The sequence below is a fragment of the Ictidomys tridecemlineatus genome, chromosome 3, assembly GCF_052094955.1.
Source record: "Ictidomys tridecemlineatus isolate mIctTri1 chromosome 3, mIctTri1.hap1, whole genome shotgun sequence".
In the NCBI taxonomy this organism is placed as follows: domain Eukaryota; kingdom Metazoa; phylum Chordata; class Mammalia; order Rodentia; family Sciuridae; genus Ictidomys; species Ictidomys tridecemlineatus.
The window spans coordinates 157,891,200-157,917,795 of record NC_135479.1 but is presented as its reverse complement, the minus strand read 5'-3'; the positions used below and the strand labels follow the sequence as shown (position 1 = coordinate 157,917,795).

The following is a 26,596-nucleotide window of genomic DNA, read 5'->3' as shown; positions in this document are numbered from 1 at the left end:
TTCTTATCTATTTCTCAAGCTGACACAGGTGTAGCTTCTAATAAATATGGGGCTTCCCAGCAAATTCATTTCCAAATACATTGGCAAAAAAGTAATTATTTTCTGCCCCATAGCATCAATTGTCCTATATTATACAGTAAATTATTTCAGTCAGTTGCCTATGTCCTCTCCCTCTTCAAATATTATCAATTTTCTTTCTTACTGTCTTTATCTTTGTCACTTTCTCACAACTTGCACTTCTGCTGTCCTGGGTCAAGACAACTCTTGATTTCTTACCCATACTACTATACCAGCTTCCTACCTGCTTATGATAATCCTGTCTTCCCATCCCAGACATCATGTACAAACGTACCAGATTAAACACAAGCAACTCTGACTTCTCCATTACCTAGCTCAGACCCCTCTTTGACTCCCATTGCCTTAAAATCGGGTATAAGTTAATTAAAATTCCTTTAGAATCTGACCTTCCATTTTTCTTATAGGTACTTCCTTCTGCATGTACTGTGCTCCAACTAGATTACCTAACATTTCAGAACATATTCTTTGCTTTCCTGTCTCTATGCCTTTGCTCTGACTTGCCCCCAACCTTCATACCATCTTCCTATCTTTACCTGCTAAAATTATATCATTCTTTAATATCTAACCTAAATTTAGCACTTCTCTCTACCAGGCCTCTCTAGATTCCTATAAGCAGGAATTTGTTTTCATTGAAGGAATAAGTAAATTTGTTTAGCAACAAACAGTTACCTGCTTCCTCCTCACCCCACTGGTAGAATGATTCTTGGCTTAGGGTTATGAGGATGCCTGCTCATCTCTAGTCCTTTCTTTGTCTATGCCTTTTATTGTATTTATATTACATTTAACAATTTTAAATGCATTTCTTCATTTATTAGACTTACTTGATTGCATATTTCCTAAAGGCAAGTGTGGTGAGCCGCCTCTGCCGCTTATGCAGATTATGGTCGCCATTACAAGATGGCGCTGGCTCCGCTGTGGTATGTGACAAACAACTCCTTATTTGGGAGAGTTGGTGCATGGTTTTTCAGCACCCTATGAGAAAGTTCCACGTGGCAGCTTCGCATTGGGGCTTGAGATGCTTTATTAAGGCTGGGAGGGGCATCCGAGGGATTAGTAGAAGAAATATCAAGGGCCTGAATAAACTGCTGAAAGAAGATTCCCAAGTTGCGTCTTCCTTGCGGGCAAGGGGTCGCGACAGGCAAGCACTGCTTATAACAAATGTTACATTTCTATAGCATTTAATTCAAAGTCTTTTACAGAGTAGTGTGCTATAATTAAGGCCCAATATTATGTTTGCCTTGACATTTGGGGAAAATTAAAAGTAGCTCAAGTGACCTAATCACAAGTTTCTTTCCCATCATGGTCCCCAGGTTAGGTCCCCCAGCAAACAGTCCTACTTATGACAGATTTCTAGGAACAGTATTTTCTCCTTATCCCTGAGAAACAGGTTTTGATTCCTTCTCAGCCTGTGGAATTATGCAAGCAAGCAACCCATTCTTTTGTTTGAACATAGCGTCTCACTCACCATATGATTGCTATAAAGCCAACCTCCCAGAGTCCCTGCTCATTCACTATTCTGAATATAACACTTGTATGGCCCTGGTGTGGGATATCTACCTCTCTGGGGATGTGAACATTTGTGACTAATAAGATGCTGATATCATCCATCCAGTGTTGGATGTCATATGTTCAGGCATCCCCATAACCCTAAGCCAAGTGGAGTGAGGAGGAAGCAGGTAACTGTTTGTTGCTAAACAAATTTACTTATTCTTTCAATGAAAACAAACAAATCATAAATGTCTTGGTTTTTAGACATCTTTCCAATTATATCAGCAGTTCCTTGAGTGCCAGGATGATGCCTTCTGGGTTTGCATTCCTCCAAACCTTTAGCACAGTAGGTACTGAAGTGACTAAATTGGAGCGCTTCAGCAAATTTCACCTGAGGGATTGATTGACAGGTAAACACGGAAACATGCTCAGATAGGAACAATAGCACGTGCCTGTTATCCCACTGACCAGGGAGGCTGAGGCAGGAGGATAGTCAGAAGTTCAAGGCTCGCTTTAGCAACTTAATGAGACCTTGTTGCAACCTAAAAATAAATAAATAAAAAGGGCTGGGACATAGGTGGGTAATAGAGAGCCTCTACGTTCAATCCTCAGTACCACAAAACAAACAAACAAACAACAACAACAAAGTATATGTGTGTGTGTGTGTGTGTGTGTGTGTGTGTGTGTGTGTGTGTATCAAAATTAGCACATCCAAAGATCTCCTTTTGGGAGACAACATTTATATAATTCCAAGATGCTACCAGGGTTTAAGTATTTTAGAACTTGATTTGTAATAGTTTACACCATTGACTACTGACATGGAAAATTCCTGCTGCCTGATTGCATATCACTGTATAAAAATTATCAAAAGTTTTCAGGCCAAATTAGTCAAAAAAGGCAAATAAGATAGTATGGACTCAAAAACTAGTAAGATGATAAATACTGAAATGAATTTTCTTTTAAGTATTGTATAATTCTAAACTCTTAAACTCAATCCTATAAGAGTATTTCCCAAAAAGTTGAATTATTGGAAGAAGGATATATTCTTTCAAAGTTGCTATACTACAAGAATAATAAGATTTTAAATGTATAATTTTTGTTGTATTTGTTAAGAAATAATAGGGATAATCATATATAAATGTAAATATGTAATCACGTTAATATGTAAATCATTGACAAAAGTTCTAAACAAACTAGAATATTTAAAGTAACAAAATAAATATATATTTACTTATATATGAAAGGAGGTCACTATAAGCTTGAAGACCAGATTAAAAATTAAAATTGGTGTTAAAATATATTTTAATTCTGTATAAGATAAACATTTTTGTAAACTTAAAAATATAAACTTTTATGTTTGAAAATTTCTTTTCCTTATACACAGAATAGACATGCTATAAGACACTTTGGACTTATGTATGTATTTTAGTTATTTTGTATTTTAAAACTCCCCATTATTTATTCTTTTGCAAGAACTAAGTATCTAGACCATTAATATTAGCTACAAGCTTTCTTCATAGACCTCTAATCAGCATAATGAATCTTTTCAAATTATAGGATCTTTGCAAGATAGGTTTTGCTATTAATATTCCTGACCTAAACTGAATTCTTTGAAATTGTTCATAGAAAACCAAAGACTTATCTTTGCTTTCTACTATCTGTTCAGTATTTTTTTTTCTTCATTTTATCATATCAGTAGAAAATACAACAGGAAATTACATCCATATTGGCTAGCAAAAATGAGTCAAAAACCTTCAGGTCAACTAAAAGTAAATAACATTCTCAGACATATCACAATCTGAACAAACACTATATCCCATCTTTCTGCTTGAAAATAGTGTCTTGTCATAATGAAAGTAAGCAGATGTCACTGGTAGCAATTAAATTTCCAGAAATTAAATCTGTCCCTCTGAGGACCTCCAGTTTTTTTGTTTAATTGCTAGTCAGAAAACTACAGTTTTATAATGCCACAAAACATCTACCAGATATTGGTCGGTTCACTACTATTTTTAATGAGCGTATAGTAAATCCATTATCATTTGTTTTTCAATTGTGCCTGTCCTCCCCCCCACTAAATTTACTCATTAGAAAATAAACAAAATCAATGTGTGTCCACCTCTGTTAGGAATATATTATTTTAAAGGACGATTTAATCTTCTCTAAAGCATAATAAATAAAACTGATAGGGTACTGATTGATAAAATCTGAGATCTAAAAAGGAAAATGAGAGGTCAGTCATCCCAGATCTTTCTTGACAGGGTCATTGAGAACTAAATATAACAACATAGCTAGAGAACTTTCAGAAGGTCAAAGGCTTTGGACTGCCCAGGTCTGTCTCCAAAATTCATTGCAGTTCTTGATTACAGCAGGAAACAAGGGGCATGTAGCTGCAAGTATGCCACTGTGCTTGTTCATGTGGATAAAGTCACAGAAAAGACCATCAGAACTCCAGTAACAAATCTCCTTAATCTTTTCCAGAGCACGGGGAAATTTTTAGAGTCCAGGGACAAACTAAATTCAGAAACCATACACTGCAGCTAATTTACTAATAAATGATGAAGTACTGTCATAAATTACTTAAACTAACTGGTACTTGTCCAATTAAATGAACAAACTACATTCTGCAAGGTAGTAGCCTTGAGATTTATGGCAGTTATTTGTTTGCATGTTAATTTGCCAAAGTTTGTTAAGCATCTTTGAGTCTACACATTCACTTTATGTTAATCAGCCACACTCTACAGTGCTCATAGCTCTGTTTTTATTTTTTTTTCCCAATCAAGAATGTGGCCATTTTTAATCTCAACAAATCTCCTCACATATTAATGGTAAAAGTAATGCACAAGCTGCAAATATATAGCCATAGTCTGCATTAGAAATGATGGAGTAAGAGGAACTGCTGTGAGAGTTTAGTTAGAATGCCATGAGTGCTGCACACAAGGATCATTAAAGAAAATGTGCAGTACTTTCTGGCCCTATTTCCTATTCTCTGGCAGAGGCTTATGCCTGGCATGGATCAACATGTCAAGCAGAGACAATTCTTAAATGAAAATGGATGGGGAAAAATATATATATTCCCTTCTCAATGAGATCTATGCATACTTGTAAAACCAGAACAAAGTCAATGAATACCCAGTCAATGCTCTCTTTCCTGTATTCTTCTTGCATCAAAATAAACGTATGCTGATTGAAGAACTGTTGTCATTTTTCCCTGGTAAAATTAATGCAAAGTTGCTCAAGGCTATTATACTTCAAAGATATGAATAGGTAAGAAGAGATAAAAATAATATAGAGTTCTAATTATAAGAATACACATTAAAGAGAAAATCATACCCACTATCATATGATGGCAAATAGACCTAGACAGCAAAAAATGCTAAAATAAAGTCTTCCCTTTTCAAATATATCTACAAACTAAAGATTATTACAATAAAATAATATATAATATAATTGTAATTTAAAATCACAGAAGATTTTTTCACTTCTGTTTACCTTTATGTAAGGCTTAAATAAGACATTAAATTCTTGCACTAATTCTAGTAATATTAATTATTATTAATATTGATTGTAGCTCTTTTCCATGCAATAGAGCCTTTAAGGTTTGTACATAATAATTCTTATCATGCTTTGGCCATATTTTCCCATGTTCAAGTGACATTTTCTAATCTATATTAAATATTCATTGATTTAATTCTTAGTATATATACTGCCATCAAGGATTTCAAAACCAGTAATGTCAAGCATGCTAATGAAGAACTGCTTTGACAGTTTAGCATCCAGGACCTGTCAATACACGTCACCAGCCACTTAAGCATCCTTTCACATATTGACTTGGACAAGGAACCAACAACACAGGTTACCTATAAGTGATATTGAAAGTGTTTTCACTTTATCTCACAACAGTGTTCATTTTAATCCCGGGTAGCTCTCAGGAAATACCATCTAGTCAAATCATGATTTATTTATTGACCTGTGGTTTTACCTTTCTGTGGAATACAATAAGAACAAAGAAAAGAACAAGAAAGGAGGGAGAAGAGGAAAAAGGAGGAAATAAGGGCAGAAGAAAATAGTGAGCTAGCTTCCTACCAAAAGCACAGACCAGAGAAATCAGATTTCTATTAATAAAGAACTAACTACTGGGGATAGGGTGTGACAATGTGCTCTTAAAGCCTTCCTATTCAGTGTGATCCAAAGACCAGAAACATCACATTATTTGGGAGCTTGTGCAAGATGTAAACTCTTAGTCCCAATCCCAGACATAATGAATCAGATTCAGAACTCTAATACTATTCCTAGATAATGCCTATGCTCTCCTTAGCCAACTTTAGTTAGGCAACCTTATCTTACTTGCTCTGTCTTTAGTCTGTCTAGCCAAGTTGCAGCAAGAATCACTTTAGGGAAATTTTCCCCAACCTTGATATCATGTTCCTCAAAGTCCAAATTTTATGTGCAAAGTCTTAGCCTGTCTTCAGCAATAAACCTGTTAGGTCAGATCATCGAGAATACTCCTATCCTTGAGGTCTCCTTTAGTAATTTTCTATGCACTGACCTCTTCCCACTGTTATTTGCCCACAAATCCTCATTTGGCCTGGTTGTATTTGGAGTTAGGTTCAATGTCTCGCCCTTATTGCAAGTCCTTAATGAAATTTTCCTTACCTTTTTTAACACTATACACAATTAGATTTGAAAAGTATTTTTATAGTTAATTAGAAATCTGTAACCCCTAAACTTTGTTCTGTTGCTACTGTTGCTGCCGCTTACAATTTGTATAACTTTTGGCAAGTGACTGACTCTCTCTAGAATGCAGCACCGTCTTGCAAATGATGGAGTTGAAGGTTCTTTTCTGGTCCTTGCTTCCAAATCTTCATTATATTAGTTCCCAGTGTGAACCTCATCTCCCTAAATGGAGAATGACAATTTTTAGCATCATTCTGGCTCAGATTCTCTTACTGTCAAAGTGAGGCTGCATATCCCTTCCCTGGAGGGCTGTAGCAAAGGCTTTCATGCAACCTACAGGGGACAGATCCAATCTCTGTGCCTGGATGATGCCATAGAAATACAGATCCTGCTTCCACAATGAAAAAGTGCTATTGTAATAGCAGGTTTCTGACAGAATCCAAATAGGAGTGGCTTTTATCTGCACACTCTCCAAACCAGGAAACAAAATGTGTCCCCAAAGTGTAACTTGCAAAACAGGTCTATCACATGCCTCCTTCTGCCCAGGAGAAAACACACAGCAAGGTCAGTTAGTGTCTGGTGGTGATTTAGTTGTAAGTCACCTCTCTAATCAGTTATCTTGAGTCATTGTCACAGGAATCCATAAGTTGGATGACATCAGTTCTTAATTATGAGAGTTAAGAGCCCAGTATACAAAGAAAATATCAGGAAGATTTTTATCTTCTGTTAACATCAAGGAAATTACCCTGTCTGCAGTGGTCAGTTTCAAACTTTAAAAAAAAAAAAAAGGACTAACTTACTTATCCCTTTTTATTCTCTAAATAGTCAAGAAGTGGTTTGGACAGGAGTGGGGAGTAGTAGAGAAACACAGGAAGAAAGTCTGGAGAGGTAAGCAGAAAGAGACTGTTATGATTTGAATATGAAGTCTCCTCCAAAGCTCCTGTGTTAATGCAGGAATATTCAGAAGTGAAATCATTATCTCATGAGTGGTATAACCTAATCTGTCCATCCTAGTTTGGATGATTGGCTGGAACCTGTAGGCAGGTGGGGTATAGCTGAAGGAGACCGGTCACTGGTAATGTGACTAGAAAGGTGTATCTTCCCTGAGCCCCTTTCTCTCTTAGAAAACAGAAGTGAACAGATTTCTTCTGCAGTTATCCCTCCAACATGATGTTCTATTTTATCCTAGTCCTAGACCAATGATGCTGACCAAGTATGGACTGCAAACCTCTAAAACTGTGGGCCAAAATATACTTTCCCTCCTCTAAGTTATTCTGGTAAGGTATTTTGATCACAGCAATGAAAAACTAGCCCAGAGATTCAGAATGATGTCTACTGAGTTAATTAATGAAACTTATAGACCAATATACTGCTGGATAAGTTATAATTCTAATAATTTTCATCATTTTCTGTCCAATGAAGAAGGAAAAAAGGAGCTAAAAATATACTTCTACATTTCAGGAGTAAATGGATACATGTCACCATGCCAGGCTTACTTAGCTCTTTTAAACAAAACTTCATAGAAGACTTTGATTATTGTAGGGCACTAATGCATGATAGAAAACAAAAAACATATAAAAATGAAATGGAATTAAATAGTCAAAATTCAACCATTTTGATATTAACTTTCATCTGTAAGAAAACAACAAAAATATACATTTCTCAAGGGTGTTGTGAAAGATCTAATGAATGAGAGAATGTAAATTTCTTTAGCATAACACTTGGAGTTAGTTTCCAATAAATATTAGTTTCCCCTTTCCATCCCTTTATCATTCATTATCCCTTCTTCATGCTCACCTAAGTATTTACTAGCTGTGTCACCTTGAGTAGTCAATATTTCTAAGAGTCACTATCTTTATACATTGGAAATATTTATTAGGGCTACTTTTCTGGCTTATTATTAGATTGAATTAGGTACTTCATACAAATCCTTTAGCCAGCATTTATAGTAAGTAGTCAGTGCTTATTGATAATTGTTATTGTTTTGCCATCGTTATTAATCTTTTTAAAATTATATTTACTTATTTCTAATAGAGTTATAATTCATGGAATCATAAAATATTAGACCTGTAGACCTTAGTTCTTGGTAATTAGGTATAGAGGTTTTCAACTTGGGAGAAATGCATTTGGAAGATGGGGGGCATCTTTTGGCTGTCATAGTGACTAAAAATGCTTCTGATATTTAGTATATGGGGGTCAAAACATTTACAAAGTATAGGACACTGTAATCCATAAAAATCGTCCCATCTTATTAGATGCCAAATACCTCTCCATTGAGAAACAAAAAAATCATTCAACCTCTTCACTGCAGAGCTCAGAGAAATGAAGATATTAAAGTGAAGTAGTATTAAAGTTAGAGCTAAACTTTGTATAGATTATTAATGCTGCAGAAATTTTCCCCATCTTTTGCAAATGCCATTAACAAAGCATACACGTTTCTATTCTTAGCAGTGGTAATTATCTCTATAAAGTCAGCAAACTTTCTAAAAATCCTTTTAGTATTCTTTCTTACTCTGTCTCCAGGAAAGAGAAAGAAAATGAAGTTCACATTCTATGTTGAGTAATAATTTATTAAATTACTTAGTGTGATAGTAGAGACTGGAGTGGTAACTCACTCCCCTAGAACACAATACTAAAGGGGCAAAGGTTTGATTTTAGACCTCTTATGGGCTCATTAGTTTTATAAAGAGAAAGGCCCTGTTCTATAATCCTGAATGTCATACATATGCATGTTGCAGTGAATGTCTAAGAAAGCATGAAACTGCCAAACTCCTCTAACCCCAAAGGAAAAAAAATAGCTCAATTATTGTCCTGCTGAACATGATTCAATTTCCACTCAATTCAGTGTATTTTAACATTTGGGGAGCAATTACGAGTTTCAGGGAACTATGCTAGATGCTGGGATACTAGGATGAATCAGACACAGTCTATGGCCTCAAAGTGCTTAGGTCACCAGGAAGGACAAAATTATAAGGAGTATAATTAATATTACAATAGAGGTTGAATTACTGGTTTATAAAGTAAGCTAAGCTATAAAACTGATTTTGTTTAGTTGTCTTAATGTTTTAAATAACAGACAAATTAGATACCTCAATATAACAAGGGAAACAGTTCAATGAAGTCAAAATAATTGTCTTCTATTCCAAACTTCATCATTTGTCAATCTCCTTTTCAGATTTAAAATGTAATACAATTTTGAGTGTCACATTGTTACCGCTGTTGACCGGTGACGAGTTCTTGCTTCCCCGATGTTGAAGAATAACACCAAAGAAGCACACCGAGGCAAGGTCAGAGTAGAAATTAGAAGTTTATTAAAGGACAGCAGAAAAGGCTTCTCCCTGAGGAAGAAGGGGACCCAAGAGGTGGAATCCGTGGAAGTGCGGTTGTTTCCCCTTTTTATAGTTTTGGTGATGGAATGCAAGGGGGAAGGGTTAGGACACAGGTGGACCTAATTATCACCTTTTGGGATGGGATTATCACTTCTCTGGGATGGGCTATCTCCAAATCTGTTGGGGCTGTTGGTTAACACTTCTTTGAGGTGGACTTTGGCCTAGGGCCTTTTCGGACTTCATTAACATTCCATGAGTTGTCCTGTTTTCCCTGAGTCATTCCCAGCATGGCCTCCATTTTAGATTTCACTCGATATTAGACCCGACCTAACTACACTGACTACCTAACTTTAAATCTGGCTTCAACATGACAACTAGCTGAGCTTTCTTTGGAATATTAACTATATTTCCTTAGCTTCAGTCTCCTCAACTGGAAAAATATAGTATTCCTGCTCTACTTACTTCTGAGTGTTGTAAGAATAGAAGAATAAACATACCTGTGAATGCTTTATACATGTTACAGATTTCAAAAGCAATTGCTACTTCACTGTACCATTCTCTCTTTCAGAAGATAAGTTGACCAATTCTTACCATTGGCATTTTAATGAAAGCGATATTCCCTCTACCCTGACACAGTTGAGATGGCTATGCTTCCTCCACAGGTTATCTTTCCCCCTTGTGCAGCAACTTTGGAGACCATATGTACCAGTTGGCATAAGTACAGAATGGATGAAAGCTTTGCAATATATATTGGACTTGGTTGAGTAAAAATAAATCTTTTGTTGTCATTGAGATTTTAGTGTATATTAACTGCAGTGTGGCTTATATTATACTGACTAATACATATAGCAGATGTAAATTATTATTTTGAAATATTTCAGTATATATAATTGATCATATTATCCAACACCCTTGGGAATATTTATTGCATAAACAAGGCCCAAGTTCAACAGTCCTCAAACTATTTGTTATTCTTTCCCTAAGTAAAACTTACATTACCTTCCACCTCTCCTATCTGTTCAATTCCCTGTCCCTTCAAATACTAACTTCAACATATGTACTGAAACCTTTTCTCAACTAATGTGCCACCATGTGTCTGTTACTCTAAATAAATCAATATGCCAAATAGTTAAGGGATGCCAATTTATCAATTTAATTCATGTCAGAAATCGATACTTATGAAAGATTCTTAACTGGACAACTAAGATGTTGATTGCAATACATGATGGGTTTGTCTGCATCTACAAAGAAACTTGTTACATAAGGGAAAACTGTCAAAACATATTGCAGAATAGAAAGGCTCTTAATTGAAGAGTTTTTTTATATGATTTTCATTATACATAAAAATATTTGGAATACTCATCAAAGTAGTTCTTTTGTTCTTTTTATAGAAGCCCTTACTGCAGTCATTCCCAGTAGTTGCAAAATATGCAAGTACAATGTGTATACAATTATAACAAGATGATGTAATTATAATGCCCTTGAAATATCATCCTACCTGTTCTATATTTTGACTTCTGGAAATATATCCATTACCAACTTTGATTTTAGGATGGACAGAGCCCTTCACGAACTCCAAAGAATCAGTGCCCATGAGGAATGCAGTTTTGTCAGCACCTGGTCACCAGAAAGGAAGAAAAGAATATGAGTGAGGAGGAGGAAAACAGTGTAAAACTTCATTACAGTATAGCCAGCACACTACCCAAAGAACTGAAGGATAGATATATGTGTCAATATAGATTACATCTTTGAAATAAATGACTAAGTTTGAAAGTATAAAAGAAGCTATTGTTTTGAGGATGCAAATCAAAGCTGCACTGAAAAACTTAGAATGGCTATAATATCTAAAAAGAACAACAACAAAGAGTGGCTATAATTTAAAAAGCCATAGACAGTAAGAAGTGTTGGTGAGGATGAAGAAATTTAGAACCCTCTTGTGTGCTGTGGCCACAATAGTTTGATCATTACTCAGTAGTTAAGCATAGAGTTACTATAGGACCTAACAATTTCATTCTTAGGCATGTACCCTGGAAAAATGAAAACATATTTACAGACAAAAAAATTATACATAGTATTCCTAGCACATTATTTATAACAACCAAAAAGTGGAAAAATGCAAATCAGCTGGTGAATAAACAATATGTGGTATATTCATACAATGGAATATTACTTTTCTATAAACAGGAAAAAGTAAATCATGTATGTTATGATGTGGCTGCAATTTGAAAACATTACACTAAATGAAAGAAGAAACAAAAGACCACATATTATATAAACTGTCCAGAATGAACCAATCCCACCAGTAAAGGGCTGGAGAGAGGAGAGAATAGGGAATAATTACTAATTGGTACAGGGTTTCTTTGGGGAAGATGGAATATTTTGAATTCACTTAGTGGTAAAGATTGTATAATACTGTGAATATATTGAACTATATACTTTAAATGGGTAAATGTTGTGGTATGTGAATTATATTTCAATTTTTAAAAGAATCTATTTCTTTATTGTCCTCTTTTAAAAAGAACCGTGTATAGGACATGGAGAATCTCACCTTTATTATTTACATTCTCCTTCTATGAAAATAGTCATTTATTTCCCAATTCTTATTTTTAAAATGTTTATTTTTAAGTTTTAGGTGGACATAATGTCTTTAATTTACATTTATGTGGTGCAGAGGATCAAACCCAGTGCCTCGTGCATGCTAGGAGAGCACTCTACCACTGAGCCACAACCACAGTCCCTTATTTCCCCCTTCTATGAAGACATATGCTTGTAGATTTTTTTCAGTTGGCTATGGAATTTGATCATCAAGGCAATCACCGATTGACACAAGTCTGGATACCTTTCCAGTATCTATCAGAAACTTTTCCTTTTCCTGAGAAATTTGTTTACTCCATAGTGCCCTCTAATGCCCAACAGGAATATATACACCCCACAAAACTAGTTTTATAAAACAGAACTTTAATTTTCTGAAGAAAGAAGTAGAGAAGAATAAGTGCTGCCAGAAGAAAATATAAATAAGCCTTTATTCTATTAAGGGTTAAGATATGACAGTAATAAAAAAAAAGAATACCCCAGGCAAAAAGTTATAAACACATTTCAAATTGTTGATTATTTCAGTTACTGAAAAAAATATTCTACTCATCTGAAAATTCTTCCTGCTATGCCTTCAATTTTAAATGAGTCCTGAGATATACCAGTTTTTCTGCATCATCAGAAGAGCCTGAAAACCTAATAAAGGACCTAAGGACTAGGTATATTGAAATGGTTTAGGGTCTAAGCCACTCTAAGTTTATCATGTTACTTAGGTCATTCTGATACTCGGAAATTTCCAAAGAAAAAGTCTTTATTAAAGTGGTTTTCAACCTTGCCAGCAGACTGGGATAACCTGCAACGGTAAAAACAAATACTTCATCCCACTCCCAAAGATCTGTTTTCTTTCATCTGGGCAAGACTCTTACTTCAGGAATTTAAAAATCCTTCAGGTGGATTCTGGTACACCACTAAGTTTGCAAAGCAACATCTAGAAAATGGTAGAAAGATTTAGTAAGCACATTTATTAAGTCAAGAAGATGGAGAGAATAAATACATGTTATGGTTTGGATATGAGTTGTCTGCCAAAAGCTCCTGTGTGAGACAGTACAAGAATATTCAGAGGTAAAACGATACAATGGAAGAGCTGTAAACTAATCAGTGGATTAATTTGCACTTGAATGAATTAACTGGTAACTCTAGGCAAGAAGGGTATAGCTGTAGGAAGTAGGTCTTGGGGACATGACTTTGGGGTTTATATTTTGTCCCTGGTACCTCAGTCTCTCTTTCTCTCTCTAATTCCAGGCTGTCGTGAGATGAACAGATTTCATCTGCCATGCTATTCCAACATGAATTTCTATCTCACCTCAGGCTCAGAGTTATGGAGTCAGCCAGACATGGACTGAATCTCTGAAATCTTTTTTCTATAATTTTTTATTTGTTTTAATTAGTTACACATGACAGTACAATAATCTTGACATATCATACATTTGAATCAGATTGGATATAATTTCTCATTTTTCTGAGTGTACAGGCTGCAGAATCACATTGGTCATGCAGTCACTTATATACACACAGCAATAATAATGTCTATTTTATTCTGCTGTCCTTCCTGAAGGGGGAAAAGGAAGGACAGCAGAATCTCTGAAATCTTAAGCCAAAAATAAATTTTTTCTCACCTTTGATGCAAAGCTGACTAAAAAAGTACAACTTTACCTAAAATCAGATAATGAAGTAGAGAAGTCTGAAATTTTCAACTTTACAATTCTATACCAGTGCAGTCCCATCTGTAATAACCAGATATAAAAGAAAGAAACAAAAATGACTTTTGTCAATATAAAATATGACAAATTTGAGGAGGGGTTATGGCAATGACATTAAATTAAGTCTTTCATGAAGGATTAGTGATTTCTAAACTGTTTGCATCTTATTATTTTATTGAACAAAATTTTACTGGCTACTTACAATGTGCAAACCTTGCTACTAAATGCTGTAGTAAAAGATAGATAAGCCAGACAAAATTCCCTGGCATCAAAGAGTTTATCAGTCATAAGAGTAAATAAAACACAGTTATAAGTTGCCTGTAAGTAAAATAACTACATAAGAAACACAGAAATTAAGCATCATGAAAATCAGCAATAGACAAATAACTCTATGAAGATGGAAGTTCAAAAAATAAACAATATTTGATGTGAGAATGAGCCAGAAAGTAATAAATTTTGAGACATAGAATAATACAACTTAAAACAACATAGGTGAACAAGTTCAAATTATGGTCTTAGTATTTAGTGCAGACAAACTAGACCGTGATAAACTGAGAAGTCAGTGATTTGTGGTTTATTTAAGACATCTGATGCCATTTTCAAGTATTAATCAAACAATGGAGAAAATGTTAAAGGAACTTTGAGCAGAAAAATGGCATACTTCACATTACACTATGGGACAATTAATTTTATGGAAGTGTGCAAGGTAGATCAGAATGGGAAGAGTCTGAAAGTACAGAGACAGTGCAAGATGCCCAAGTGCAAGATGGGAAGGTCTAAACAAGTAATAGGAACAGGAATAAGAGATCTAGAAACATAGCTAACATATTTCCAGTCTGTGAAGTACAGAGAAGAGCAGTATCATGAATATAAATAGAAGCCAATAGGAAGATAACAGTTGGGGAGAATATGATGCCCTAAATTTTAGCCATGGAGAATTTAGGATACCAGATAATATACAGTAGAAAGTTTATGTGGAGTAGGAAGTCAAGAAAGAGGTAAAGGCTAGGATGCCCTTTTAGGTTTGAGTGCCCTCCCCTTTCCACTTACTTCTTTATTGGTTTTAGTCAACTTTTCATGTTTATGAACAAAATACCTGACAAGAATAATCTAGAGGAAGAAAAGTTTGTTTTGGCTCATTGTTTCATAGGCTCAGTCCAAGGTGAGCCAACTCCACTGCTCCAGTCCAAAAGAACATCCTAAGAGAAGAGTATGGTGGAGGGAAGCTGCTCAAAAGCCCAAAAGCAGAAAGAGAGGAGGAGAAAACATCAGGGTACTAAATATAAACCCTAAGCACACACTCCCAGTGACTTACTTCCTCCAGCCATCCCACCTGCCCATAGTTACCACCCAGTTAGTCCATTCAAATTATTAATCCAACAAATGGATTAAATCATTGATTAGGTTACAACTCTCATAATCTAGTCATTTTTATCTGAGCATTCCTGCATTAAACAGAAGCTTTGGGGGGATAATTCATATCCAAACCATAACACCATCTGTCCAGCTCCTTCAATTTTATCCTAAATGATTAATTCTAAAAGAAAAATCACAAAAGCTTAATAAATTGAAAGCCCTGAGACATCAATTTAAAAAAAAACTCAGCACCTTAATTTCTAAAATGGGTTACAAACAAAAATTCATGAAGAAACAGTACAAAATGATGACAATATAAAAAAGATTGAAATGTAAATTAAAATACAACCTATCAACTAAAAATAGAAAAAAAAAGTATGAGTAATAGTGAAGATAATAAAAGAATTACTCTCATGCTGCTGATAGGAATATGATAAAACAGAGCAATTTGAGAAAGAAACTTACTTTTGGATACTTATTCTAAGAAATTTATATATATATATATATATATATATATATATATATATATATATCTTAAAATCTATAAGGATTTTCACCAAAAATTTTTAATAATGTAAATAAATATTCAATGAGATATTTAAATTATTTTGTTACATAAAACTGAAATATTTTAGCCACATAAATGATAATGCAGGAAAGATGAAGTTGAAACATAATGAAAAGATAAATATAAAACAACATTAAGATTATGGTTGAATATTTTTATTTAAAAGAGTCTACATGCATTATGTTCAACCAGAAAAAGATGAAAGAGGTCATATGGCATTAAATGATTGTTTTTGAGCAGATAGGATTCATTAAACAATTATCTACCACTATGTGCCAGGAATATTTTAAACCCTGGAATATAGCAGTGAACATATTGATTAGATCCATGCTCTTATGGAGCTTACATCTGGTGGGAATTGATGTAGGTAGAGGTTAGGTAGGACAGGTAATTTAAAAAAAAATATATATATATATATATACATATATGGCTGTAGGAATCACAAATAAAAGAATTCAAGGAAAAGGGATGATATTGGGGAGGTAGTAGGTTGGTCAGAGAAGGCCATATATCCAGGGCTTATAGTTTCTCCCCATGACCATGTCTATTTCCACCACCTAGCCTGAGACACAATTTCTTGACAAATTATTGCAATAGTCTCATTATTGGTCTCCCTGCCTCTACTCTCATCTATGGTAGGTTCTTGTGCACATAGAAGCCAGTGCCAGTTTTTTCACAGTATAAATCAGACCACATGTCTCTCCTCTATACCTAACAGTGTCTCCCACCTTACTCTAAATACAACCCAAGCCCTGTAATAGCCTCCTTGTCCTCTTAATACCTTTCCAAATCTCTCTCTAATCTCATTTACTGCCATTCCCTATTCTCTCACTCCTCTCCACTTAGGCCCATGGCTACTTGGCTCTTTTTTGAGAAAGAGAACATTTCTTTGCAGGAATTTTTTCTCTAATCCTCTCTCTGTCTGGAACGATTTTCCTAGGTATTTTCATGGCTTACTTCTCACTTTATGAAGGTGACTTCTTGAGTTATCTCATAAGAAAAGCCTTCTCTCATAAAATGAAAAAGTAAAACAGTGCTTTCCTGAGGCTGGGGGAAGTGGGAAAGAGCTCTTTCAATTTGGGATGATGAAAGAATATTGGAAATGAACATTGATAATGGTTATATAACAATGTAAATGTAGTTAATGCCACTGAGCTATATATTTTTAAATGGCTAAAATGATAAATTTTGTTATGCATATTTTGCCACAATTAAAAACATAAAACAACTATTTGTTGCAAAATATGAATGAATGCAAAAGAATTTTAATATTAAATGTAATAATTGCAGTAGATACACTTCCTTCTAATAACCGGTTTTTCTAGTTTAATTATCATTCAATACAGATCACTGAATATGCCTCAAATCTTTTTGGTAAGCAGGCAAGAGTATAGATTGTTAAAATGTGAAAACAGAAAATGATATCTTATGTTTTTACCCTTTTGAATTAGTTATTTTGTCTTTAGAATTCCAACAGTCTTTGTTCACCTCTCCAAGTCATTTAAAGTATTTTATGGTAATTTGCTCCCTTCTCTGATTTCCCACAGTTTATATGCTAAAGGCAGAGTCTAAATCAATCCTATTTCACATAGGTATAGGAAATTCATGGGTATCATCAATTATTAATTGAGGAACGCTTCTTATTCTTCAATAGGCAGATACTCCATCAGAATAGTGATTAAAAGAATAAATTTTAGGAACAAAATTGAGGATGATAGTATTGGTTATCTTCAACTTTTTCCAGAAAACAAGTGAGCTTAACTACAGATAAAAAGGAGTGGGCTTAGAGTCAGGAATTTGAATAGAGGTTAAGCCAAAGTAATTCTTACTTTCTGTGCCATCTGCTTCCAGTTGCTTCTTTCTGGGTTTCTGTTTATATTTCATGTTTCCAAAATGCATGATGGCTCCCGGGAGTCTGTAGCATCCATACTTCTCATGTGGAAGAAAGCACAAGATGTCCATGCCTTGCTGTAAAAAGAGAAACAGATGATCCATCTTCTTTTTCCTAATGGCTGCAGTAAGCACCTACCCTACGGTGTGTCTCACCTCCCCTACTAGGATATAAAATGGCAGGAATGAGACACCACAGACCCCAGGATTGAAAGCTATGTTCAAAGAAATGCAAATAGGCCCTGTTGACAATTGATTACCAGCAATCTCCTCATCCCTTTTTTTTTTGACTTGGTACTTTGCCAAGGAGCTACATCTCAGTCCTTCTTATTATTTACTTTTGAGGCAAAATATTGCTTGGTTGCCGAGAGTCTTCCTACATTGGAAAGGCTGGCCTTAACCTTGTGATCCTTTATGCCTGGCTTCTCAACCCCTTTAAAAGAGACTTAGGAAGGCACAAGACTTGGCTTATTTCATTTTCAGTAATTTTAGAATTTTTCCATGAGAGCCAGGTGCAATGGTACATGCCTGTAATCTCAGTGACTCAGGAGGCTGAGGCAGAAGAATCACAAATTCAAAGCCATCCTCAGCAATTTAGCAAGGCCTTAGGTAACTTAGCAAGACCCTATCTCAAACTAAAAAAGGTGAAAAATGTGGCTCAGTGGTTAAGCACCCCTGGGTTCAATCTCTGATACAAAAATAACCCATCAGTACCATGTTCCTCTCCTCTTCCTTCTAGCAATAAATCACTAACTTGCTATATAAAATTAATTATTTTGCCTTTCACAATTATGGCAGCAAGCGCTATATATCTATTGGGTTGCTCATTCTTTGATCCCATATATTCTTCCAGAGCAGAACTCATTTCAAGGACTGGCAAAAGGAAGTGTTTAAGAAAAGCCACATCATCACAGAATTGTATCCTAAGAAGACACTGTATATCATATGATGTCATGAGCAGTATATAAATCATTACTTTGCACTATGTAAACCCCGGACAGTAAGACACTGCTTCTGGGAATGCTGTGGTGTTAAGAGTGCTAGGGGAACACCCATTTGAAGGTGACCCCTGTGGATAAGGAAAATTATTCCATGCTTGTCATGGAATTCCCTAGTTCAAAAACATTGATGTCAAATCCCAGCTACCCAGAGGTAGAAGAGATGGATGTAACTGCTAAGCCCCCACCAAGTTGTCTTCCCCAACTTGGTGGGGACTTTAAAAACTTGTGGGCATTAAAAACTTCACCCTGTTTACCTCAAGAAGTTTTTTACACTGAAACTCTTTAATGCTCATACCTATATAATAAATGCTCAGGCTTTTGTTCCATTGTTAGATCTAGTCTCTATCAGAGCTTGGATCACCCACTGGATTTTCATATCCTTCGTCTTTAGTTCTTAATATAATTATTTTTGACTTTTATTTTCTCAAGTCGGCTCACAGTCTGCATTTAGTTAACTGTTTACTTGCTATGTGGGCTGCAACAGACAATATGATGTGCATTCTTATATACTCCAGGAGGGAGAAGTTTACTAAAATCTTTTTAATGGTTAATTTAGAATATGCATCATGAGACTATAAAAAAATTCATATTCCTTGCCTAGTAATTTCACATCTAGAAGTCTAGCATAAGATGAATATGATATGCAGAAAAAGCATTTACCTACAAAGACTCACCAAAGTAGGGTATGGGGCAAAAAAGACTTGAGTCCATCAACAGGAGACCATCACAATAAACAATAGAACAAATCTCTGATAAAATATTGATATTAATTTAAATGTTTCTAAATAATTTATAACAACATTTGGAATGCTTATAAGATGAAATTAAAAAGACAAACTCTATAAACCAAATAATATATAGGCAGTGTGATGATAAACTTCTGTTGAAAAGCAAACAAAAAAAAAAACCATAATGACCACACAAAAGTAACCCAAATTAGAATAAATAGTATAAAGATATACACCAAATGAAAGAGGTACTTGCCATTCAGTTGAAATCTTTTTCCATAGTTCCAAAGTTACTTCACTGACAATGTGCACTTTTAATCAGTAAGCTTTGGACAGAAGCAGCCCTCTCCCACCAAGGCCACTTCGGCAAGTCCTTTAAGAAGAATGGAGCACTAAGCTGCTTTCTATCATTCCTCATTGTCATCAACAGAGTGTGCTTTGACAATTAACAAACCTTACTTCTGTGGCCAGCAAGTCTTCAGCACCATTCGGGCTCTCCATTCGGGCAACTACTGCACAGGAACAAATATGAAAGTCAGAGGGATTTGCAGACAGCAGTAATATGACTATAGTAGGGAAACCCATTTTAGAGAAATCCAGAAGGCCTGAGAAAATTGTTGAACAATATTCACAGCTTATTCTTATAGCTTATAGCATGCTTCTAAATAAGCCATATAAAATACATGTTCTCTTTAATCAATTTTTGTCTCTCGTCAGTCATGTGTTAATGCTTCCCAACAGAAGACAAGGCTAGCCAAATCCAAAAATTCAATTGCAACAGCAGCTTGAATTGGTATTGGGGGGGGGGGAAGCAGGTAAAAACAGGAATTTGAGCTAAAATCATGGCTGAGGGCCAGAGAACAACAACAAAAAAAAGTTTTGTAAAATTATAAGTAGAACAGACCTGAGCTTCAAAGGCTAGGAAGCAGCCAGACCCTGGGGTCAGCACCCAAGGATCATCAGCAGTGTAGCCTGTCACATCACATTCTCACTCTTAGGAGGCTAAGTCTGACTTTCAAGGGATCCATAAATCAGCTACTGTGTTTAACACTGACATGCCTGACTCCAGATGTGATTCACTTCATCAGGAAACATGATACAGGTCAAAGCCAAGGCAGGCTGTCAGTGACTTGGCAGAATCACTCCAGCCTCACCAAGAAACACTTGCTCCTGAGGAAGTTTTTTTGAGCTGGTCATATTTTCCTATTTATCACTCACTGAAGTGAAGATCTGTTATCCTGAACCTCAATCTCAGAAACAAGAAATCAGGCTACAGGAATGCTATTTGGAAACAAGCCAAATATCTATAGCAGCTGAATGAATTAACAACTGCTGTAATATCCACACATCGGATTGTTATTCAGCAAACAAACAAAAAAAATTGCTGCAACATGGAAGAATGTCAAAATAATTATGCTGGTAGAAATCAACCAGATAAAAAGAGTATATACTATATAATTCTGCATTATAAAATTCTAGAATGTACACTCTAGTCTGTAATGACAAAAAGCATAACAGTAGTTGCCTAGGGATTGGGAATGGAGGGGAGAGCTCCAATAAGTGAGGAGGGACAAAAGGGAGGGATTGTAAAAGATCCTGAAGAAACTTTTCTATCGATATGTGAATTATTTTGATTTTGGTAATGGTTTCTCATATAAATACATATAAATACATATACCAACACTTAGCTATTGAAAGGTTAATAAAATAGGTACTTGTCATTCTGTTTTTCTATACGCTTAACAAAACACTGTTGAAATCTTGTTCCCAGGATGTGCTGTCTCCAACTGTGAACTGTTTGCTAATCTTGTTCCCAGAATGTGCTGTCCCCAACTTCCAAACTGCAGGATGCACTCCCTCACTCGGTTGCAGGCAAACCGCCCACTCGCCCTGACCCGTCAATAACTTCCCTCCCTGCCCTCTCCAAGGAAAGTATATAAGCTCTGCTTAAGCTGTTCTCAGGGCTCTCTCTCTTTGCTCTAGTGAGCACTGAGCCCCAGCATGCTGGTCCCCAAATAAACCCTTTTGCTGTTGCATGAGGCAGTCTCTTGGTGGTCTCTTCCTCCGACGTTTCGCCGGTCCCTTACATTATTATACACTTAAAACATATGAACTTTATTTTAGGTCAATGGTACTTCCATTAAGCTGTTTCATAAAATAGTTTTTTACAAAGAAAGTGGACTTTCCCAAAAGAACTCAAGCAATGGCAAATATAACACATTATTTTTAATGAAAATGCAATCCATAAAGTTGTAAAGTATTTTAAGTATTTATATTTTAAGTGATTTTTTTTGTTAATTGACCAAAATTTTGTGTGCTGTCAACATGGTGTTTTGAGATATATATATCTAAATATAGATAAATGTGTGTGTGTGTACACACACATATGTATTTTGGAATAACCTACTTCAAATACTTAATTTGGCCACTACCTTACATACATATGTTTTTTGTGATAAGAACATCTAAAATTTACTCTCTAGCAATTTTCAAATACATAATACACTGTTATTAACTATAAACACCATGTTGTATAATAGAGCTACTGAATTTAATTGACTCTGAGATTCCATGAGTGAGATCACACTGCATTTATCTTTCTGATAAATGCCTGAATTACTTTACTTAGCATAATGTTCTTCAGATTCTTCCAAGTTGTTGAACATGTCAAGATAGCATTTTTTTATTTGAATGAATAGTATTCCATTGTGCGTGTAAATCACATTGTTTAATAGATTCAACTTTGATGGAAACAGGTTGGTTCAGTATTTTGGCTATTGTGAAAATGCTGCAATTTCATTGCCTTTGGATATATACCTGTGATTGTATTACTACATTATATGATAATTCTACTTTAATTTTTTGAGAAACCAACATTCTCTTCCATGATGGCTAAACTAATTTACATTCCCAGTAATGGTATACAGGGCTGACTTTTCTCCACATCCTCACCAACACTTGATATCTCTTATCTTTGTGATAATAGCCAATATAACAGATATGAGGTGATATCCAATGTGATTTTGATTTGTATTTCCTGAGAATCTATTTTTCACAAGCATTTTTTTCACAAACCTACTGTATGTCTCTTTTGTAGTCCTTTGCCCACTTTTAATTAGTTTGTTTTATTGCAACTGAGTTGTTTGAGTTCCTTGCATACTTTGAAAATTTATCCCTTATCAGATGTATAGTTTATAAATATCTCCTCATATTCCATAGGTTACTTTTTCACTATTTATGATTGTCACACACTGTAGGAAATGAATATTAGGGTGCTAGGCAAAGTGTCAAAGATTCCATAAAGATAGGACTTCTTGGTCAATGATCTCTACTCCTAAAATTTATTCACAAGTTGAATAGCAAGAATGAGCACAATGAATAAAAAAAATGGAAAGGGTACCAGAGAGTATGTGTGTAGGATGGAGGGACATAGGTAGAAACAAGATAAACAGATGGTAGTAAGAAGTAAAGGATTTTGAAGGAGTCATATCTAAGAGAACTGAGGCAGTGAGTCTCAGTCACATCTGAAACAAAGATCAGACTTAATTAAGAGTCAAAGAGAGAACAGGAATCCACAATATATGGGGGCTGGCTCTGAAGTAACACATCACCTCATTTCCTAGGCTTCTTCAGTGAGTAGACAGCTTCTCTGCTGTAATTTTCTATACCAGATTCTTTTGTAGTACAGACAATTGCTTTTACTTTAGGAGATCTGGACATAATCCTCATATTGCTAAAATGTTCCCTCTTATATCAATCCTCATGATTCTCTGAAACTATTATTTTGCAAACAAGGATGGAAAGAGTACATAATTTTTAAAAAAATATTTCTCAAAATGACAATGGATGTATAATAAATATAAAAAAACAAGTAGAGTGACAACACCCAATTGTGACCACCAGATGTCAGGCATTGCACAGTAATCAATCTGAGCAGTCCCTAAAGACTCAACAAGATAAATGGTTTCAGTACACACATAAATGTTCTAGAGAAATCCCAAAGCTTCAGATGGCTCTACATTATCAGTAATCATAGATGCTCAAAGAAATATTAAGGTCAGAATTGGTTCCTATCTAAGACCATATTTAACAGATACAGCATAGAAATTAATGTTAAGAATGTTAGATTTGACAAAACTAATTTTTTTAAAAAAAATCTGTTTCCAAGTTTAGGTAGAAGAAAGGGGAGGAAATATGTGTTGCTTATAAATCACGAATTATACTCATGGGAATAACAATTTTCTAGTTAGAACAGCTTTTCCCACCTGATCTGGGTAATTAGGAGTTAAAGACCAAGTAATCAAAATGCTGCCAGATTTATACCATTCTTTATCTAAACATAATGGACTGGGAGAACTGTTCCCCCAAATCTGCTAGCCTGTATCTGCAATTTCAGACCACATCCACTCTTGTGGGAATACTGCTATCTTCAATGGCTTACCTGAAATGCAACTGAGTAAGTTTGCCATTTTCCCCTTCCAGTGACTTCCCATAGCACTCAAAACACTAAGTGCTCTCGATCATGGCCTGCAAGGTGCTACATGATCTGGCACCTGCCTAATTCCCCCTTCCTCTCCACCCACAGAAACTACTTTGCTATTCCAAAAAGAAGCCAGATATGTTCCTGCCTGGAAGCTTTCACACTTATCATTTGTTCTCCTGGAATTGTATTTCTGGAAATCTTTCCCTCTTGCTCTCCCATTCATTCATGTGTCTGCAAAAATATTGCCTTCTCCTAGAGAAATTGTTTCTATCTAAAATAAAATGACCCACAACATTACCAAACCCCATTCTCTCTAGCCCTCACCCTATTTTTTTTCTTTATACACCTACTGCTCTCTGAAAATCTCTTATTATTTATTTGTTACTTGTTTATTGTCTACCTTCTATAGTAGAATGTGATTTCACAAGGGCAAGGAACTGTTTGTACCACTCTATCCTTCATGTTTAATTTGTAGCTCCTGCTGCACAGAGAGCAATCCTATAGTATACGTATTTGTTGACTGAATACATGAAATCCACTTTCTGGCCCCATAATTTATGTTTATCTTTCTGTTCATAGCAGTTATCCACATCAACTTGCTAATAAGTTTTGAATAATCATTCTACCTCATTCTTCTATTCATTCAGTAGCAAGATCTGTCAATTTTTCCTTCTCTTTTCCTTCCATTCCCACAGACACTACCTTGGGTAACTGTCTTCTCATCTTACACTGACTCTATTACAATCACTTCCATCATCTTTTTTTCTTTTTGCCTCCTAGCCATCCTGCCCATCACACAAGCTTAATCACCCTAAACACTAAAAACACTACTCTTGATAGGATCAGTGACCTCATATTATCCTATCAATGCCTACAACACACAGATGCACATACAGCCTTTCAAGTCCCTGGCTGCAAAACCCATCAGAATAAAATCTCACTGTTCCTCTTATGTAAAACCTTTCTTCCAGTCAACTTAGACTCTGCTCCTGCTCTTGATTTGCCCTGTACTGGCATTGTTTACCTTATTCCTTCTTTCATATATGCCTTCAATCCTCAACTCTCTGTTAAATCCTATTCCTCTTCTTCATATCCCAAACCAAATTCCTTTTCTTATAAAACTCCCACTGACCATCACACACCATGTCTACCTGCCCAGCTGATTCTAATCATTTAAGACTTTAAATTTTCTAATACTTTTAAAACAAACACACAGACACACACACACACACACACACACACACACTAAACTGTACTGGGTGCACATCTTTTCTACCTCCAAGAACGCTTCTTTCTTTTAATACCACATTGAAAAATAGTGTCACCATTTATATTGTACCCATATAGAATTATGGAACATTGGTTCTATAATTGGTTTAGTTCCCTAATTTGTAACATGAATAAACTGAGATTTAAATGGCTAAGAGAATGAGGCTCAGTGACTCATTCTGACTTACGTATATACGAGTTGGCATATAATAGTACACCTCTGTTATTCAGGAGGTTGAGGCAGAAGGATCTAGAGTTTGAGGCCAGCCAGGGAAACTTGTCAAGAAAATGTTCCTAAAGCAACATTTTACAGACCCCAGAATCTGTCAACTTTTCTTTTTCTTGTTCTGCAATGACCCTCAGCTCCACAATATTGCCATGAAGTTCTTTTTTCTTTCCAAATAGAATTTTTTTTTATTGTTGGTCATTCAAAACATTACATAGTTCTTAATACATCATATTTCACAGTTTGATTCAAGCGGGTTATGAACTCCCAACTTTACCCCGTATACAGATTGCTGTATCCCATCAGTTACCCTTCCATTAATTGACATATTGCCTTTCTAGTGTCTGATGTATTCTGCTGTCTGTCCTATTCTCTACTATCCCCCCTCCCCTCCCCTCCCCTCCCCTCCCCTCCCCTTTTCTCTCTCTACCCCTTCTACTGTAAATCATTTCTTCCATTTATATTATCTTGTCTTACCCCTCCTTTCCTCTTATATATCATTTTGTATAACCCTGAGGATCGCCTTCCATTTCCATGCGATTTCCCTTCTCACTCCCTTTCCCTCCCACCTTTCATTCCTGTTTAATGTAAATCTTCTTCTCAAGCTCTTCGTCCCTACCCTGTCCTTGTTTACTCCCCTTATATCAAAGGGGTCATTTGGTATTTGTTTTTTAAAGATTGACTAGCTTCACTTAGCATAATCTGCTCTAATGCCATCCATTTCCCTCCAAATTCTATGATTTTGTCATTTTTTAATGCAGAGTAATACTCCATTGTGTATAAATGCCACATTTTTTTTATCCATTCATCTATTGAAGGGCATCTAGGCTGATTCCATAATCTTGCTATAGTGAATTGTGCTGCTATGAACATCGTTGTAGCAGTGTCTCTGTAACATGCTCTTATTAGGTCTTTAGGGAATAGACCAAGAAGGGGAATAGCTGGGTCATATGGTGGTTCCATTCCCAGCTTTCCAAGAAATCTCCATACTGCTTTCCAAATTGGCTGCACCAATTTGCAGTCCCACCAGCAATGAACAAGAGTGCCCTTTTCCCCGCATCCTCTCCAGCACTTATTGTTGTTTGACTTCCTAATGGCTGCCAATCTTACTGGAGTGAGATGGTATCTTAGGGTAGTTTTGATTTGCATTTCTCTAACTGCTAGCGATGGTGAGCATTTTTTCATGTACTTATTGATTGATTGTATGTCCTCCT

At 35.5% G+C, this 26,596-nt stretch overlaps 1 protein-coding gene across 5 annotated transcripts in view; it reads right to left on the bottom strand.

Annotated features, from left to right (window-relative positions):
• The window catches only part of Myh15 (myosin heavy chain 15), an 82,936-nt gene extending 65,161 nt beyond the window's left edge, over nucleotides 1–17,775 (bottom strand). For 3 of the 5 annotated variants that reach the window (XR_013436896.1, XR_013436897.1, XR_013436898.1), the window contains exons 1-2: nucleotides 17,615–17,773; nucleotides 11,068–11,186 (exon numbers count right to left, since the gene is read on the bottom strand). The gene's annotated coding sequence lies outside the window, so the exon portion shown is untranslated. Of the gene's footprint in view, nucleotides 1–11,067; nucleotides 11,187–17,614 lie in introns of all 5 variants that reach the window. The other 2 variants (XR_013436895.1, XM_078044276.1) reach the window with 2 other exon arrangements.
• Between the last annotated feature and the right edge of the window lie 8,821 nt (nucleotides 17,776–26,596).